The 19863-nt window shown below is 41.1% G+C and overlaps 1 protein-coding gene across 9 annotated transcripts in view; it reads left to right on the top strand.

Moving 5' to 3' along the window:
- The window catches only part of LOC137174637 (receptor-type tyrosine-protein phosphatase delta-like), a 369722-nt gene that overhangs the window by 91163 nt on the left and 258696 nt on the right, over positions 1 to 19863 (top strand). For all 9 annotated transcript variants that reach the window (XM_067580052.1, XM_067580050.1, XM_067580055.1 and 6 more), the window contains exon 4: positions 13441 to 13464. The gene's annotated coding sequence lies outside the window, so the exon portion shown is untranslated. The remainder of the gene's footprint in view (positions 1 to 13440; positions 13465 to 19863) is intronic.

The raw sequence follows: 19863 nt of genomic DNA, 5'->3' as shown, positions 1-19863 counted from the left end.
TCTGGTGAGCACCGAGGTAAGGTCAGGACAAAAAGCTTCGAGGAGTGGAATCTGGGAAGAACACAGTTACGAATAGAAATAAAAAAGGTTTCAAGATGAAAAATCTCAGTAAACTGACAAAAACGTAGGCTTTGTCTTTTATGATTAAAATTGTCTGACCGCTCAGGTTAAATGCAAGTGTATGGCATTTTAAATGTACATCCTCTTAAGAGCAGTAAATTATATACATTTGAAGGATGACATATAAATGCCATGGCAATAAATTTGAGTGACAGCCTAAATTTATTTGATTGGCACAGGTTTGATTTCCTACACTAATGCACACTTTAGAATTAGCCCGTCTAGGTCACATTCCTTTTACCATTTTCAGCATATCTCCAGTATCTCTTTCTCATTCACTGTACCACTACAGACTGGTAAGTGTTTTGGAGAAAGCACAACCCAGCCGAGTGTGTACAGATGTGGTAATCCATTTGTTTAAATACATCTGACATGTTCATTAAGCCGCTAAGCCACACACCCTCACATTTTTCCCTTTTCTCTCTCAATCCTTCTACCAAAAGCTGCTTTTTCTTACCGCATTGAGACGGTAATTACCATGCAGTCAAATGAGAGGATGGCAAGCAGAAACACAGCGCTTGTCTGTGGCTGCCTGCCAGCCAAGCTACTTACACCGTGGAGCACACAGCACCCAGACACTACAGGCCAGAGTTGGGCTGCATATAAGAGTTGGGCTGCACCTCTCTGGCAGAGGATTTTTGTTTGAACATGATATAGCATGTCGACAGTCTTTGACAGAAGATATGCTTACAGGGGGCTGAGTTGTGGGTAACCGAAACACAAGAAATCCACAACAACAAAACAGCAAAAAAAAAAAAAAGTTTCAGAATAATGCATGACAGCTGAGACATGGCACAGGCTATTGGGTTACACTAAGTGGGATGATAAAACATCTGATGCACAGAACTCAGAGCATGATGTGCCGCAACCACCAATCCTGACACTGACAAGTCAAAGGAATCAGACAGGCCTTGTACCAGACTGTGACATTTTCATGAATTCTGAAAGGAAAATGAAAGGTTCTCCACCATCTTTCCACTCCAGGAGCGTTAGAGTCCCTCTGCCTGTTCGCCCGCCTGCTTTTCAGGCATTTCGCTGCCAACTTGGCATATTATCCGGGCACTACACTGGTGTCGGCAATGAGCCATTTCTGCCAGCTCAATGATTGCCATGATCTGGGTCGGCAAGAGTATTACATGGCCACCTGGAAAGAGGCGAACACCTGGACGCAGCTTAGCGCCCGGCTCAGCCATAATACAGGTCTTTTCTCTGCCAGTATATACACACCCCCCTCCTCTCTCTCATATGGTGCACACAAGTGATTAGGCATTGTGTAGGCCCACTGTTGGTCTACAGTAGGTAACATTTTGCAAAATCAAACTGCATTCAGTGTTCAACCTGTTACTAAGCCAGCTGAAAGTAATGGTTTCTGCCAAATGATGCATTGTGTTACACACAGCAGGTAATACTCTGTACCTAACAAGGACTTTCTGCATAATTAGTTTAAATTATCAATAGTGCATTGTACAGCATGTTTTCCTGGGGAGGGATCTTTTTGTGTAGCAGGGACAGAGATGGATTCTTGCCTTTTTACTTCTGTCAAACGGAGGCACACTCCGTGGCTATTGTAATGTAGTTTTGTGTTGTGTTGTGTTGTATTAGGTTGAAAAAGATTATGTTAGGTATAAATGACTGGCACAGGCTACATTTTCCAAAGCATTATTTTTTCATTCAACATGTCCAAACTAAACTCATGTATATCCAGTGGCCTCCAGCTCTGTTACCTTAGACAGAATGGCAGACACTTTTTGTACTTCTTCTTCCTTCTCTATTCAGTTTTCTTCTACTGTTTATCCTTGTGTTATAAATCATCCATTTTTTTTAGCCTGCACTCAAAGTGCTGTGAAAACCAATTGTGTCCTCACCAATTTTCATGACAGCACTGTCATCCCACATTATACCAAAACAATCCTCTTGACCTCTGTCTCTAAATTTCTTTGTCGTTGATCAAATTCACACTTTATATCCTTTTTTTTGGTTTTTATTTTTGCTTAACTCAGACTGGGAGCATCCATTTGCTGCATCATTCAAATCAATCTGCCCTCCTGTCCACTGAGATAGTCCTCTAGCTCTCATGCCATGTGTACCCTCACTGGATTATGACTGTATGGATAATATTGCTTTCCTCCAAGGCCACCTCCATCTCTTTTTAAATGTCTAAGTAGATAAAAACCCAAACAAAAACCTTATTAAAAACATAATGATTCAGTTATGTTATTATGTTCCCTTCCTATACGTTTATAAAAAATAAAAATCATGCATTGTAGGACATATTCCCCCAAACATATATTGCCACTAAACAGGTGCTGTCCTCTATCGGAGCATACTAAATTTATTTCAAAAAATTCACTTCATAGAACCTATCTGCCTTCTTGGGAGAACCAGTATTCATTAAATATGGTTCCCCTTCAGTAAATTCAAGAGTCACAACTCACAAACAGCAAGATATAAAACCATGCCTCAGAGAGCCCGAAAAGGTAAAATGTCTGACTTTTTGTGATCTTGACAATGGATCTCGCTGGGGGCCATAAAATCCAGACAGCTCTCATGAAGGTATTCAGCAAAGCCCAGGATGCCAGCTAGTCCTCCCGAATCATCTGAACCATTGTGCATGTTGACAAAAATGGACAGAGATTTGAATGATTGAACACAGACGCTCAGCGGAGATAGTGACGGACACAGAAGAGTGACAGCGCGTACAACACAATTGGAACAACACTGAAAGGTCACATAAGCAAAGAGTGTCGATAAAAAACAAGTCGCTGCACAACAAATGAGGTGGGAGAAACTGTGACTGAGTTAACCATACCTCAGAATTTGTGCTAATTACGAGTCCTGTGGGTGGTTGTTAGTGGGGGATGTCCACTGCTTTCGTGTGCTCATATAACCAATCAATGGCTTTAATTAGACTATTAGGTGGGATTGGATCCCTGCAGACTACTTCCAAGCCACAAGCAGCCTTATTGTTTACCTTCCTGATTACTGAAAGTGCAGCATGCTGCGAGGTTAAAGTATTTTACTATTATTGGACTGTTGATTCCGTTGATTGGCTGGATTCACATACAGTATAAGAGGATACACAGAGGATACAGTATGTGTGACTTAGTATTTACTTAGTAATGCTTATTATTAATATGATACCAACTAGAGTATCTGTAGGTAGCCTACTTAAAAACAGTCTTTCAGTTGGTCTACCATTTTGGGCCACACTGAAATATTTCAACAATGTAATAGATTGCCATGGATTTTGTGCAGAGATTCTTGGTCCCCAGAGGATGAACTTCCTACAATTTGGTGATTCCCCAAACTTTTCCTGTGGATGGTTGACATTGGCAGTTAGACCCAAATGTCTGCCACCACTAACAGGTCAGCTTACCCAGAAATATCTCAACACCTCCTACCTGGATTGGCGCAAAGTCTTGCACAGATGGTCATGTTTTTTAGACGCTGTATCCTAATGATTTTTGTGCACCACCATGACGTTTATGTTTTTGAGTGAAATGCCTCAACAAATATTGGATGGATTGCCATGAAAGTGGGTAAGGATATTCATGTTTCCCACAAGATACATTGTAATAATGATGATGCCTTGACTTTTCATCTAGAGCCACCATCTGGTCAAATTTTTCATTTCAAGTCTACATTTGCAGATGACAAAGTACAACCTCATAGACCCGCTAGCATGGCTTTAGACTCTTAGTCTTGCTTTAACATCATGACCCACAAAATTACAGATACTAATATGATAATATCAGCAATAAAGTGCCTAAAGCTACATCTATATTCATATATTCACATTGTGATGAATATCTCCAATGTTATGTCAGCATTCTGTTTTCAAGTGGTGCAGCTCTGCTGTCTGTTCTCTTCTTTGGCACAATTCTCTCTCTACGCTACCAGGGAATTTTGCTCAATTTCAACCCCCCCCCTCCTCAATTTCTTTCTTTCTTTGAGGTGCAGTGTAAGCCGATGGTGGCCTTTTCCCTGAACCGCTATAGCAGCCTTGTAGATCCAATAACACTGCGTTTACTGAGCAAACATGCTGAAAAAACACTATGGCACTTCCTCATCTTCATATTCAATATTCCACATCACGCAGATTCACTGACCCCTTAGAACTGAAATGCTGTGAAATAGGAAACCCTAATGCTGGTATTATTTTCAGTAGCCTTTTATCTTGAAGAGTTGGATTTTTTATATAAGCAACTAGGGTGACATGAAGAGGGGTTTTTTCAGTAGCTTTCATCCATGCGAGAGAAACTGAGACATATATAGCGAAAGGTAGACAGTAGTGATGCATGATAGGTAATGAAGGGAGAAAGAGGAGGGTGAGGAGGAGGTGGAGGAAAAAAAAAAGTTAGGGTGAGCTCATAAAGAGACAAAGGCAGAGAGCGACAGAGAAAGATCCAACTGAAAGAGCAAATGAGAGAGAGACAGAGTAGGGAGGTGGTGGGGAGCACTGTAATAACTTCATGCATGTTTAAGCAGAGAGGTAACATGAGTTAAATGCCCAGAGGATGTGGGTACCAGCGCCCAGCCAGAGAGATGACACCAAGTGTGCTGCATCTCATGAGTGGAGGAGGAATGGTGAAGTAGAGTCACTGGACAGGCATAGTTCATACTAGTGCTGAATGAGTAGTAGACTGATAAAAAATTTAAAAAGTTGATTTTGAACTGAGTGCTAGTTTCAAGCATGTCAAATGTGAAGGTTTTATTTTTTTTTTACATCATTATTAAAAGAATATATTTCAATTTTGGACTGTGAGTCAGACAAAACAAATATGTAGACATCACCTTGGGCTCTGGGATATTGTGATGCACATTTTTATCTATTTTTTGACATTTCATATACTAAACAGTAACCAATGAAATTGTGAAATAAATCTATAATTACAGTAATTTTAGTAGCAGCCTTAACGCACAGAATCAAACAGCAGATCATAGAGTTCAGATCTACAGCATTTAAGATGAATGTATTGTGCTCTTTGCCCATTCTGTTCTGTCCTTCACTATCTCTCATTATCGTACACACCCTCGCACACAAACTCCTCTCGTCTCACAAGGGAAAATATCCATTGTCAGTGTGAAAAATGGAGTGGAACAGATGGCATCAGAATGATTGAAACCACCTACAATGGTTCCTACAACTTCCCTATATTTCTCCCTTTCTCTCTCCCTGTTCCTATCCAACTACACCCATCGTCTGAATGCATCATCCGAGCCTCTTCAATGCCATCCAGGCACACAGTTCTTGCCAAAGAGGCCCAGGCTCACTGGAAGCCCCACGGTGCTACACAAAGTCAGCCAAGAGGAGAAAGAGAGGAGGGAGGAGAAGAAAGGTGGATGAAAGAGGTGTTTTTACCACCAACTTGGAATTTTACACCTATTTTAGCTGCATTATTTTTTAGCCCATCACACAGTTATGTGAAAATACCAGTGGATTTATGCTTAAATTTAAAATCCTGAAACAACACGTGTGTATAATCATTTGCTCTTTAAGCAGCCATCTTTTCTTTTCTGAACTATGTTTCCTCTCCTCCCTTCTTTCTTCCCAGCCCCACCTTACCTCGTCACACCTCCCCAACACCAGGCCCGGTTGCTGAGCGCCAGCCATGTAAATGAGATAGTTAGCAGATCAAAAGGCATGGAGAGGAATTTTTAATAGCAGAAGATGTGTTGATTAGTGTCAGAGTAGGAGAGACAAGGCAAAGTGCAGCCAGCCTCTATTACACCCCAATGCTTTGAGGCATATGTTGAAGTGGGTGTGTGTTGACGTGGGTGTGCGCAAAGGTGTGAGGAAAAGACAAAGGAAAGAAAAACGTGTGTCTATGTGTGCGCATTCCCCGCATGCATTTACAGTATACCTGCAGACATTTCATCCATGATAGTGTGAGTGTGTGTGTCTTGGCATCAAAGTGTGTGTGCCTTCCCTCCGGGAGATCATCGTTAATGCATAATACATAGCTCCATATTTCCGACTATAACAGCAATAATGTTGGTGCGCTGAGTTTATGAAGAGGAGATCAGGTGTAGGAGAAAGTGATTACAGGGCATAAACACTGCAACTGATATTGCTTTATTGTGAGAAGTAACTGGCATAAAGATGACAGTAGCTGAAGATAGCCCGGAGAAGAGTGCCAGCAACAATGCTAATCAAGTGCTTCACTGCTGTGATTGTCGGTAGTTATGCAGGAGTCACACGGATAACGAGTTGTCTTGGTGAATTAAATTGAAGCTCAAATCAGGCTAAGTGTCGGGCCTAAAGTGGAGGCATGAAGATTCTAAATGTGTGTTAAGCCATTCAACACCAGTACGTAATGATGATCTGGCTTGGCTTTGTTTATTTGTACGTGCAATTTACATCAACAATGAAGATTTATTAGTATAATCGGGCAGCGCTCTTCTGTTGTAATATACTGTATGTAATTGTGGAGTTAATTACATTTTAACTTGACACTATGCAGCGTGTGTTGCATTTTTAATTAGGTCTCTAAGGGATTGTTTTAGTTTTTTTTTTTAATTATTATTGTTTTATTACCATCACGGTTACGTAACACTTGCCATTTGTCTTTCAAATTTCAACCAGAGCATGATGCGACCCCAGCTACCGCTCTTCATCTCAGAATTCAAATTTGAATCCCACCTTTGGATAAGGTTTAGGAATAAATGAATAGCAGTTCAAAGCTGGCATATCATTGGCTCTTCATTCTGTGTCCAGGGGCTTGCCCAAATGTTTTTTTGCCCGTGTGAGAATTTTCATCTTCCCCGTTCTCCCCAGCTGCTTCCCTCGCACGCCTCTCTCCCTCTCGCTCACACAGATGGCAGAGGGGTCGAAGCACTTTAATGAATTTTCAAAGGAGCTGCATTGGCAATATTAAAAGGAGCTCCTAAACGTAAAAACGTCTGACACCGGAGTCACACGCGTGCACCCGACGACATGGGCACGCACGTATAAAAGCACTAACATCCAAAACATATACAGCGTGTCACTCACTCACACACACACACACACACACACAAAAACAAATACAGCACACAATCACAATCACACAAACCAATAACATCCACAGACACAGAGAAAAATTCCCACATCCTACACACCGGTGGACATTCTTAATTAACTCCATTAGAATGACAGGCACCCACTGGAAGGTCAAAGGTCAATTTTAATGATGAGCCTACATATGGCAGCCACCGTGTTGCCTTGCAAGGGAAACGAGCGCCACTTCTGCTGATCCATCTGTCCCATGGTAATGACTGCACCTGGCCTCGCATGGGCCAATGCACACAGGTACCAGGGCTCTCAGAACTAGCTCGGTGCACGGAGGGAAACACAATTAAAAAGCAATAAGCACGCTCGCATCTTGCAGCCACATTGTTTACTCATTATGTCTAATTATCTATTTGAGTCAGAGATTTAAAAGACTCCTTTGTACGAGTTTTTTTTCCGACAGTCGGCGTGAGCGTTTACGGTGCAGTGAGGCCACAGATGACTGTGATCTTGGACCTGATGAATTTCAATCGGAGATGCAGTCAATTGTCAGGCTTGTCCTCATGACCTTTGTTAATGGTTTTCTTGCAGTGATCTTTAGGAAGCTGATTTGTGTGTTGAGAGTCAAGTGTCAAACATCATTATAGCCTTTCTGTTTTTGTCTCCCCTACTCACACCAGAGCCTGGAGGAACCAGACTCCGACCCAGGCCTCTTTTAGTCGGCCTTGATCACACCAGTCGACGTACGACTGCCTGTACGGTTTCCCTCCGTCTTCACAAGTGGCTGATTCGAAGGGCCAAGCTAGCGCTGCACTGCTAGAGGCATCAAGGCTATTGCCTCTCGCTCGTTTTATTTCTTCCTTTCTACTCTGTACTTCCGTCTACTTCTCCCCAGGCAAGAGAGTCTTTATCCCACCTCTACGTAGCTGAACTCAGGGTCAGAACGCAGCATAGAGCCCACGGGTCTCTGATATCCTCAACTTCTGATCACTCATCAAGATCTGCCAGGCAGAATTCTTTAAAAAGCTGCATTTGAAAAAAGTCCCTTACATCTCAGTGTTTTTTTTTTTTTCTTTTTACACAAGATACATCAGACCATGGCTGTGTTTGATTTAGCTCTGTTTTTTTCATTTATTTTTTTTCTATTCACACTCATAGCATAGCAGATGGCATAAGGGCAGAAGCATATTACTCCTCTATCCTTTCAATGTCCTATAGATAACTCTAATATGATAAACATGATAATAATTCAATTGTTAGGGCAACAAGCATATGCAATTATTCTGATTTTATATATAAAATCAATTATTTATTCACTTGTCTGTCATCGTGTAAATTGATTCTAGTCTGACCTAAGACAAAAAAAAATGAAAAGAGAGTTCTGAAGATGTGGGATTGAGACATACAGAGTGATGGCACAGCGGTTCTGTTTTCAAACAGGAGACAGCTGCAACAGGAACAGAACATCTGCTGCAGTGCTAACATAAGCATACCTCGTTCCCGCACTGTCATGCCTGAGCAGCCTTTAAACCGGACAGCGCTGAGTCTGACAACCGCCTGATGAAGTTTGGAGTTTCTATAACTGCGCTCATCAGGCTGTCACTCACAAAGTAGTTATTCACACCTCGTACTTGAAGAAAGATTAAAAAATGTGAGGATTTTTTTTCTCTCTCTCTCTCTCAAAGAACAGCCTTAGTTTTGGAGCCGATCTGGCTTCTCATCCGACTTGTGTAAACTTCTAGATACTTCTGCAGTCTGTGTGAGCCCGGGCCATCTGTAGCCTCCGTCAGCGCTTCTCTAATTCTTTGTTGCCATAGGAAAAAAAAAGAAGTCTTGTTTATATCAGCTCAGATGGAAGGGTGTAAGCTCTCTCAGTATTATTGATAACATGGTGGCACTGTTCTTTTCAGCAATTTCTGTTTCACACCTTCTCCCTTTTCTCTCTGCATTGAGGCCTTTTTGCAGCTATCTGGAACTTAGCCAGCCATAGCCATTTTGTCCCATTATGTGGTACTGTAAAAAACAGCTGCTCCCATTCCACACTGGTGAATAGGTTAAATGGTGACACAAGGAATAGGAAACACAATCTTTTTTTTTCCCTCATGGTATAAATTGACCGACAACAGGTGCTTGAGGTTCCACTGTTCCTTCTCGGCTGCCTTCCAGCTCCATTGCTTTTGATTTCCAATTAGCGGCCACTCAGTCCTGCAACCGTTTTAGAGACTGAATTTCTCTAACTCTCTCTCTCGCTCCTTATCCCTCCCCTTCCTCTCTCTCTCTCTCTCTCTCTCTGTCTCTCATGGACATGTTGCTATGTGCCACTGAGGAAAAAAAAGGGCTTGCAATTCCAAAAAATGGCCGACACACAGATTAACTATAATTACTTAATCTGTACTGAGTACTGTACAACTAGCTCAACAAGAGCAGATGGCGATTACAATGGCTAGGCTAATTGTACAGTAGCAATTGACAAAGTGGGTCCAAACTTCTGACTGATAATGTATATGCATTATAGTTTGTGTAGAGATGGGTTTTCAGTTGTTGGCTTCTTGATCTATCATACACCAAACTGATCTGAGGGTTGTTTATGTATTAGGGCCTTTTTAAAGAGGAAGCTTCAGCTTACAACTGGCAGTAATTATTTGTACATGGGAAAAAGCTTGGTATACTTGTAGTCAAATCTTTACAGAGTATTCAATACTACTACTAAAGTAAAACAAACTAAAACAAGCATTTAATAGCACACTGAAATATGCATGTCTATGATAATACAGAGTGCTATAAATGTCACATTTTACTTGTAGATAATGTAGATAATAAGATACTTATAGATAATTGAGGCAATGAGATATTTAAAATGAAAGAACAGATAAGAGATACTTAAGATACTTATCAAGTGCAGAATAATACATCTTTCTTTTTTTCCCACAAGTGAGCACAGAACTAAATTCGCTGCCACACTGATCACCTTCAGTCCTCTATCTTTGAGGAGCTAAAAATTTGAGGGGTGGGTGGAAGTGGGCTTAAGCATATGGGCCAGAAAGGTTTTGAGAGTTGTAATGATGTAATGTTTAACAACTCTATTCTATTGGATTCTCAAGATAATATTGTGGTAATTTATGTTAGGGGAGATACAAATCATAATCTTCATGAACATTTAAGGCCAGAGATGGTGAATTATTTGTCAAGTAATTACTAGGGTGAAAATGAATGCTTTGTGATGGCTGCCTAGAAAACCTGCAAATTATGGGTGTCATCTTCATCATCAGACATTGAAACCAAACCTTTTTTAAAGAACTACAGCCCTGAATTATCATTTGTTGGTAGCATGTGGTGCAAATTTAGAGATATGAGTAGTTGTGGTTGTATCTGGCTGTTAGTGAGCATACAAACCAGCTCCTCTGATTTCCTTAAAACTGAGTGTTGTACCCATCCTGGTGCACTGACTGTTATGTGATGAATAAGGAAAGTCAAGACCGGCTGTGTCAAAAAGAATCTCCCCAGTGGAAACTGATGCCCTTGTCCAAGAGCCACGGAGTCTCAGAGGAATGAATATACAGCACCCCAAATATCCCACCAAGGGCAGATGATGTCTCTTAAGTTTAATTCAAATTTCTGGAAAAAGTGAAGTCCCAGTCTCTATGTTTTCTTTGCACATCAATACACATTTAACGAGGTGAGCTTCACACAGTTGCACTGCAGCATTTTAGACTGCAGATAGATAATGGCAGGTCATCAAGTGTCCAGTCCTGTACTGTTTCCTTTGCAATTTGATCATACTTCAAATGCGACTAACTAGTCAATATGTGCTATGTTATCATGGTCAAATATTTTATAAAATGTGTTTTCCATGAGCTCATATTTGATATTGTAATTGGGACTACTTGTGTAATTTCACATGAAAAATAACAGTAACATAACAATAACATTCCACTGTACTGCAAATTCCCCAGACTTTTGTCATCAGAGATGCCTGAATGGGCTATGGTATTATCAAAAGAAAATGGACAAATTGAATTGTCACTTGAAACACATACAAGACAGAAAGCCCCGAAAACTGAGGCAAAGCTACAGGGTTCATAGGGTGGCTGCCAGTTACTCATTGTGACACTGCCATTTCTGATTTATTGCAATGGCTAGTCGAAGGAAAACTTTACAAAATTGAGTCTATGCCTTCAATAAAATCCATGTCTGAGCAGTGACATGCTCACAATGCGGCATCACACAGGCTTTTTGTAATTCTCCCCAGCGCTGACCACTCCAAACATCCCCAAATCCATCTTGTCAATAGAGAAAAGACAACATGAGGAACGGACTTCTCGGCTTTTCTTCGCCTTGTAAAAAAGTTTCCATATCGTCTTGTGGGTTCTACACAGCATAACTAAGACCCTGGAAGCAGCTTATCTGCTTAAAACAGGAGGGTGAGAGAGGGTGAAAAAAGTGTCTCAGTCTTCCATCTTTTTCCTGGTTCCCAGAGTGGGTTTATTGAAGCCACCAGAGCTTTGGTTTCCCCCTCTAGATTCCCCCTCCACCATCCCCGCTAGTCTAATCCACTTAGGCCCATGCTACCTCCACTGGTTTTGATTGGCCAGGCTTCCAAATTTCTGCTTTGGGACTCAGGAAAAAAATCAATAATCTTCACTGCACTGCAAAAAACCCTCTTTTAAAACACAAAATGTGATTAGATGAAGAGAAATATGGAATGGTTGAGAGCTAGAACTTGGGGTTATTCACCTTCCTTCATTAGCATGAATGGTTTTTGCATAGCTGTAGAAATTTTCACGGGTCCTTCCTCGACTGTTCTCTGGTATCTACACTTTATGCTAGAGTGTGTTGCATTTAAAATTTTGCCACATCCCACTCATCTCCTTTCCATTTATATTGTCCCTTCAAGTGTCTTGGTCTCTCGCTCCCTTTCTACCAAACAACACTGATGCTAATGTTATTGAAACCCCAGGTGCTTCTAGTGGCTCTTGAAGTCTGGCATCAGTCCCTGCCACCCCCTCCCCTGGGTCCAATTTTCCTGGTATGAAGCTTCAAGGTCCTCAGCTGAGCTCTCTGTTTAGCAACAACAGTAGCAGCGAGTGTGAATGTGTGTCAGACTGAATGGTAATGAGCGTTCCAGAGATTGAACCTCAGTCTTACCCCTCTCCTCTGAAAATAGATTTGTTCTCACGTGCAAAACAGATATTGTAATCACATTCTCCCACCGTTGATCCCCCCGGGATTTGTTGCATGCACACCAAAAATGTAAATGAATGCAGGGGATAGACATCATCGGTGATAAATCATATTACTTGCAAATTCTGCTTAGCAACACAACTAGACTGCACTGTAAGCAACGGCAACTCAGAATTAGTCTTGAGTCTACTACTATTTCCCTCACACAACACCCAGTTATTGTCATTTCACTCCATTTTCTTGTTTTATTGCACATTTACAAGAAAGCAAAACTGTACTTTAGAAGAGTACATCCGTAGAGGGACCACTTTCAATGTAGAAAAAAGTGTGCTGTAATGGAAAATCCAGTATATATTTCTCAGGCTGCCAGAGAGTTGGTAAAGGAAAGTGGAGGAGAACGCAGGTCTTACAATATCCCTATCTATAAATCTTTGGAGATATGAATGTCAGGTAGCAGTGACACAGTAAAGATGTGGCTAAATGTTGCTTTTTTTAGCGGCACTGGTTCATTGTTTGTGTCTGGGCCACCCTAAGGTCTTTGTAGGGAGTGCGGGACTGCCATTTTATAATGCTGTTGGAACCTTGGACGTCGGCTGTCAAACTAACAAGCTTGGGGAAATGTAGCAAAGGTCAAAGCACACAGGGTGAGAGATATCTGAGGGCTACTAAATTACCTCAGAGACATATGGAGAGGGGGGAACACCTTGGTGTACTGTATATTTGTGTGGGCATATTTTTTCCGTTCAGTGAATATGTTATATGAGTGCAAAAAAACGGCAAAGGCTTGTCGGTAATAGATTAGGTTTCTGCTTACATCCCTTCTGCCTCCACCCTCAAAATCTTGAAACACTGACAAATATTAATGCAAGTTGTGCAAACTTTGGATCCTCGAGGGAGACTATCTCATACGTTTCATGTCCCTTGATTAATAAATGATGTCCCCCTCTTGAGAGGGACTATTCTTAACCCCCGGTCTGTACAATACTGGGACACCATCATTTTTCAGGGGAGCCAGTGACAGCCTCAGCCTGCATTGAAGTTTAGCTTGCTGTACATTGTAATTTGCTGACGTTTCTTTTCTCTCTTTCTCCCTCTCTTATTTCTCCCCTCCCCCTGCTCCCTTTTCCCCCCCAATGGCCCGCTTACAGATGTGACCAACAATTCCACACTAGGTAAGACTTATTTAATTTTTTCACAGCACTGTTCTCAAGAGTGAGAAACATGTTTGAGTTGTCATGTGTCTTTGGGAGTGATGTGAATGCATAAATATGGAAGAGAGTTAGATGGGGGGTGGGGGGGTCGAAGCGGCACCAAGATGCTGCTGTTTGCTCAGTAAGGTATGCAATGCTCTGCAATCCTCATCCATCCCATTTTACCCACATGTGTGCATGCGAATACACAATGGTAGCTTTTTCTGGCAAGTGGATTGTGTGCTCTGTTCCTTCGATTTGAATTTTATTCAAATGAGAATCAAATGGCCCAGATTGTTCAAAGAATACGCCGGCAGTGTTGACTTAAACAAGCATAGCAAAGATGGAGTGTGTTTCCACGCTGTGGTATGTGTGTGTGTGTGGAAATATCTCATATGTTAAGCTATGAACCCTTCCGCTGTTCCGAACTCCACGTCAACATGAAACCCCTGTCACTGCGGACACCGACAGTGTCCATATGGCGGCAAACCTGCTAATCTTTTTTCACTCCATACTCATTTAAATGTGCACCGACATGTATTCAGGAGTTGCACGGCACTTCATCTTATTCTCAAACTTTCTTCTTCTCATGCTGGCTCAAGAGACAAACTTTCACATGAGTAGTTTTGAATTCAGGAGTGGTACCCCTAAAATTCTGGCAATATGGACACCATCTCTGAACCTGAGGTCAGAGACCTGAGGTCAGTTAAGCTGTGGTATGCTCCTGTGTAGTCAGAACATGATCTGTACATCAACAGGAAGACATTTTTTTCATGAGATCATTAGCAGCTTTGCTCAATTGTTAGCAATAAAGACTTAAGATAAAATGCCTCAAAGATGTACAAATCTGACTTGATACCACTTTTTTATCTTTGAAAGGAACTGATTTTACATCTTCCCTTCAGTTGTGCTCACATGGGTCTCCCACTTGGTCCATTTCTCCTGCATATGTCAAAATGCCACCAATTCACTTTTCCTGGAAATGGTAGCACACAGCCACGCTTGGTTGCGGAAGGACTATGCAGGCAAACAATGGATCGTATCAGCACAACATCATTCTGAAAACACAACAGGCTAGGTTAGGGGAATGGGGAACAATTGAACTCTGGGTAAAACACCAAACCCATTGTGAAAACGGTCTTAGCTGTTGAATTCCAAGATGAGTGTAGCATCCTATTTTTTTTGCCAGACTGTTTTTAGAGGCACTCAGCAGGCTGCAGGAGTGTGATAGAGGTCAACTGCATGATTGAATCTGCCGTAGCAGGGCCTCAGACCAGGACAGCATGACTTTTCAGCACTACCCATGGCTCTGAGCATCTGTTCATAAGGGGGAAATCAATCACCTCATCTCCAGTGTGGAGGAAGTGTATTGGACAACATATCTTGATGATTATCTTACTTGGTCGGTGTGTGTCTCAGATACGTAGTTAGTCTCAAAGCGCTTGACTCGGACAGTGTTGGGAGACTGCCACTGCACTGTGTAATTGAAAACCCAGTGCCATGCCACTACACTAGCACAGTTTGGTTACCCGGCAGAGCATCTGCAAGCAGTTCTGGTCCGGCTCTCAACTCTTTGAGGCAGGCGCTGGCTGACTGCTCAGAAACAGAAAACCCCTGGCTAGCTGAGAATAATAAGTACCCATGGGAAGCTGCCAGATGGACATTTACTGTGAGCCTAGCTGGAGAGGGAGAAATCTGTCAAACATCACACTAGGCATCTGTGGGGGAGCAGTGCAGGTTCACGTCCACTATGTCGAATGAGAGGAGTGCTCTTTGTCGAGACTAAAAGCAGTTAGATTTTTAACATGTCACGTCTAGTTGATGCATTTACTTTCTTTCAAGGTCAGTGATCCTTGTTACATTACCACCTGATACAGAGAAAGCTTTAAATTATGTCTAGATAATGGACATTGAAAAATGTTTATCATATGGTAATAGTGGCCACGGCAAATGCAGTCACTTAGTGCTTCGGAGTAGTCTCCTTCATTTAACTCAAATTGTATTCCCGTATCCAGGCATTCAGTAACTATTAATCAACACTAAACTGCTTTGGTGAAGGTGTAAAGAAGGAGATAGAGATCAGAATTTCTGTTTTTTTTTTATTTTTTTAAATTGTGTGGGAATTTTCAGATACCTCCTACTGCAAAGTCTCCCTTTAATTTTGACACTGGCAGCTGTGTCTGTCCATGTCACAGAATAATAAGTCAAATGCATGTTTCTGCCTTAGATAATCCTTGAAGCCGAGGCTTTTGACTTGCAGTGGAAATGTCCAGTATCTTTTTTTTAACTTTTTCATACTCTCTTCAATACAAAGCTATAGGCGAGGAATTACAATTGGCTCATTATGCTCTCGGAAGCTCAGGGGCTTCAGAGCTGGTAAAGAGAAGGAGAATGAGATGGAAAGAGCACAAAGAGTTCATCCCAGTATCGTCAGCAGTGAAATAGGACCTTGGTTCTCTTAGACAAGCTGTGCACCAGTTATTATTGCATTATGTCTGGCAGCCCTCCTTTCAGACAGGAACTGAGCCACACTTGATCAGTGATATGACACTGGCAGAGAAGAGAGTGATTGCTGGCTGCTCAGTTAAGCAAATACCATTACACTGTTGAAGTCTAAAAGTAGATCAGTGCTTGGTAAAAATTATGAAAAGGCCAGCCCGGACAGTATCCAAAGCACCAGTAGCTTTGTAATACGCAGGAGTGGATTTTTATGAAAAGGTTTTGGTTTATTCATCTTCCAGAGGATAAGAACAATGCTATTCACAGATAATACAACACTTTCAAGTCTCCATCTGGGTTTCTCATGGCCTGGAAAAATGCTGTGTTGCATACTGCTCAAAATGTCAAGAACAAATGCTTATTTTGAGTATTATGTTTTTTGCTACACATGTTCATTATCTATTTTTGTGCTTTGTTTAAGGGGTGTCGAAAGTCTCTCTAAAGAGAGAATGCATAAGTCAAAGGTGGGTGTAACAGAATATATGTTGTAGCAATGATGTGGAGTTTGTTGCCCTCGAAGGGATGCTTGTATCAAGAGCAAGCGAGCAGTCGCAACCTCAAACCATTAGAGAACAACCGTAGCTTGTTCCTGTGGTGGGTCTTAGTGTTACAGCTTTTTTTTATTTCTTTTAGCTGTGCCCTCTGGGTAACAGGCCATTTCGCTAATGGTGAGTTTCTCAAGCATGTGTCAAAAACCTCCTGGCATTATCAAAAGCTCTTGAGGGAGCTTAAAGTTGCTGTATGTTGATTTTTTTTTTCCCTCCTCTTTTTTAAGACCAACTACTGCTGGATAACTTGTTAATAAGAAATGTGACTGATTGCTTGTTAGTGTGACTTTGCTACATTCTACACTAATTGGACTTGAGTGACAGATTCACCAAGTGTCTACTTTTACAGCCACCTTTAAAAAATCTGCTTACATGGCATTATGTTAGCAGCGTGTCAGTCCTTGCCTCTAATTTTTCATTGTCACTGTTCAGTATTCTCATGATAATCACTCATCATGGCAGATGATCATACATGCGACCATCTATACTATGCACATTATGATGCTGAAAGGATGTTGTGTAACAGTAATTTAGGCAGTCACACCACGCAGATTCGTGTACACTTGGATGCCCCTTTTCCCTGCAAGTGAAACTGGGCTGCTGTTATGAACAGATGGCTTATCTTTAACTTTATCAGCGGCGGTAGTGTCACCAGCAAACGCGATAAGTTGCTCCAGTGCCTGGGGAGAGCGGCATCCATCAGTAGCTAACAGCATATGGTGAAGGCACATTAAGGTGTCCTCTCTCTCATCCCTGCCTTCCTGTTCTATGAGCGGTTCTGCAGCCAAGCATCAGATGCTCACTTCACAGGACAAAGTGTGTGTGTTTGAGTGTGTTTGTGTGTTTTTGAGGGGCAGTGGGTATCCAATTTGAGATCTTGTGCTTCCTGTTTGATCCGTCTTATGTGTTTTCAAAGCTCTGCAGTCCCTTATTTATTTAATTATTATTATTATGCCTAGGGTTTTGCTTAACTCTAACCCCTAATCATGTCTACCTATCTACCCACCTACCTGGCCCTTAGTATTTGTTTGCATTCCCCTGTTTGCTTGTTTGTGTTCAAGGAGATCTTAAGAGTTAAATGTGTTTTTTGCTAGGCATGGAAAAATAAAGTGTCTTTTTTTTCCATTTGGAGAGAAATCACAATATCATGCAATATCAGCAACTATGTCTGTGTCAAGAAGGTGTTGTTTCTCCTCTCTCTCCCACTAATAACAACCTCCACTGCCATCCCAACTTAACCACCCCAATAAGGCACTCTATTCCAACACTGGAAGGAAAGCGTGTTTACCAGATCCTCCATGTGTTGCATTCCTACATTAAGCTGAATGTCAATCAAAGCCTTGTTTGCTTAAGAAAATGGCTCAGTCTTCCACGGACCAAAATGACAGCTTGGTGTTGGAAAAAATCAGACACGCTACAAAAATAATAAGCAGTAGTGCCCATGATTAAAAAACTTGTCACTTCTGTCCTGAGGCACACACAAATTTTGCATATTGTTGTATTGGTTTCTGTCATTAACACATAATATTAAATTAATTATGAGCACCAATACCCTCATGTTTCCAAGAGAGTCCCTGCTTAAAATAAAAAAAACTAATTGTACAAGTCCTCAGGACTAGTGACACCTTGCCTCAAGGCCAGTGCAATTTCCAGACTACATTTATTCTTATATTAGAATCATTGTTTTACAGCAAGGACTTAATATTGCGTAATAGTCACCTCCAGTGCTTTTTAAATTTACCCTTTCTTTCTTGCTTTCAGTTTTGACACCCCTTTTATGCAAAGTTTCAACTCATGTATGAAACCTCTGATATGTCACAGCATGCATCCCACCCAAGCCCCTCTAGCCTTCCCTTTTCTATTGTTATTCCCATGTTGACGTCTCTCTAATAAGCAGCGTTAATTAGCCTGCTCTTCAAAAATATAATTTTCCATTGTGTCCTAAGGGTTTGGTCATTAAATGAACAAAGGCAGTCAAACAACTGACACAATAGGTTCAGCTGATTAAGGGAGCAGCTATAACAGAACTTGGTTGAGAGACAATCAGTGAGCTTCTTGATCCTACATCATCCTGTCATCTCATGTTGATTAGACAATTTGTGCTAAGAATCTCAAGTACAGAAATGTGTTGTTCATGTTGCTACTGAGTATTTTTTCCATCATCTTGCAAGCAGACCAATATATTGCACATGTAAAACTTATTGTTTAAGATAAGGTTTTTTTGGCATATGGATAATGCTATTTTCTATATCTACAAGATTTATACTATTAGTTTGCTGCTGTTTTATGGTCCAAAATGGTTTGCTGTATCAAGCCTAAAATTTCTTGTATTACCAACAAAATCTGTTGGGATATCATCTGAAGTCATATGGTCTCCTTTGAGACAGCATCTGGCTCAAGTACGCTCAAGCGTCCTGTATCCATTTTGGCAGAACATTTGAGAATGATGAAGACCACTGGACATGATCCATGGCCTTGCTTCTCTGAAGGTTGAATGTCAGAGGTCGTTGGTTGGCCAACCCATCTGCCAGTCTGGCACTGCAACACGCAGCACAGGCTGCATGTTAGTAATAGAGTGGCATGTTTCGTGGGTGTCTAAGCAGAGACAGGCTGTGTTCATAGTCTGCTCAGATGTATGCATCTACATCATAGCATAACATTCCAACAGATTATGTAATTTTTACTGGTTTGATCAACAGTGTTTTTCACAGATGCAAAGTGGCAGTGATTAATTTTACGTATGAAGGTTTGTAGAAGTATTCATTGCAAAGGTATGTACTTAATAGTTTTTTTTTTTAAAGATTATTACAGCTAACTTTGCATTTGAAACAGTATGTGCCTCTGCTATAAACTGACATTCTGCTGGATTCCCATTGGACTGAAATGCTATGACATTGTGTTATCAGAATCAAGTCTGGGTTTGAACACCAAGCAGGGGTTAATTCTTCATAATAATTGTTTGTTCAACATAAATTAAGTAATATGGACCAATCTGGGATCAGGCGTGGGAGGTCTAATGCATTGCCTAAACATTATCTCTCTTTTTTATGATCTTAGTACTAATTTTTTAATTATCTATATACCTTATCTTGCTACCTTTAATGCTACCACTATGGACTAAGGTCTGGAAATAAAAGCATTTACAATCATATGACCTGACCCTTAATGTAACTCTTTTGTTCTATCTCTTCTATTTGATTGACCTTTCATTGCCATTTCTTGACTTTGACAACTGACAGAAATAATACACAGATTTTAAAGTCTAGATTCACAGCGTCACTGTTGTATCTTAAATGAGTTACTCATCAGCCTATTAGCAAATCATTTGGTTTAG

This window comes from Thunnus thynnus, chromosome 22 (assembly GCF_963924715.1).
Source record: "Thunnus thynnus chromosome 22, fThuThy2.1, whole genome shotgun sequence".
In the NCBI taxonomy this organism is placed as follows: domain Eukaryota; kingdom Metazoa; phylum Chordata; class Actinopteri; order Scombriformes; family Scombridae; genus Thunnus; species Thunnus thynnus.
The sequence above is the reverse complement of the archived record's forward strand: the minus strand, read 5'-3'. Positions and strand labels throughout refer to the sequence as shown.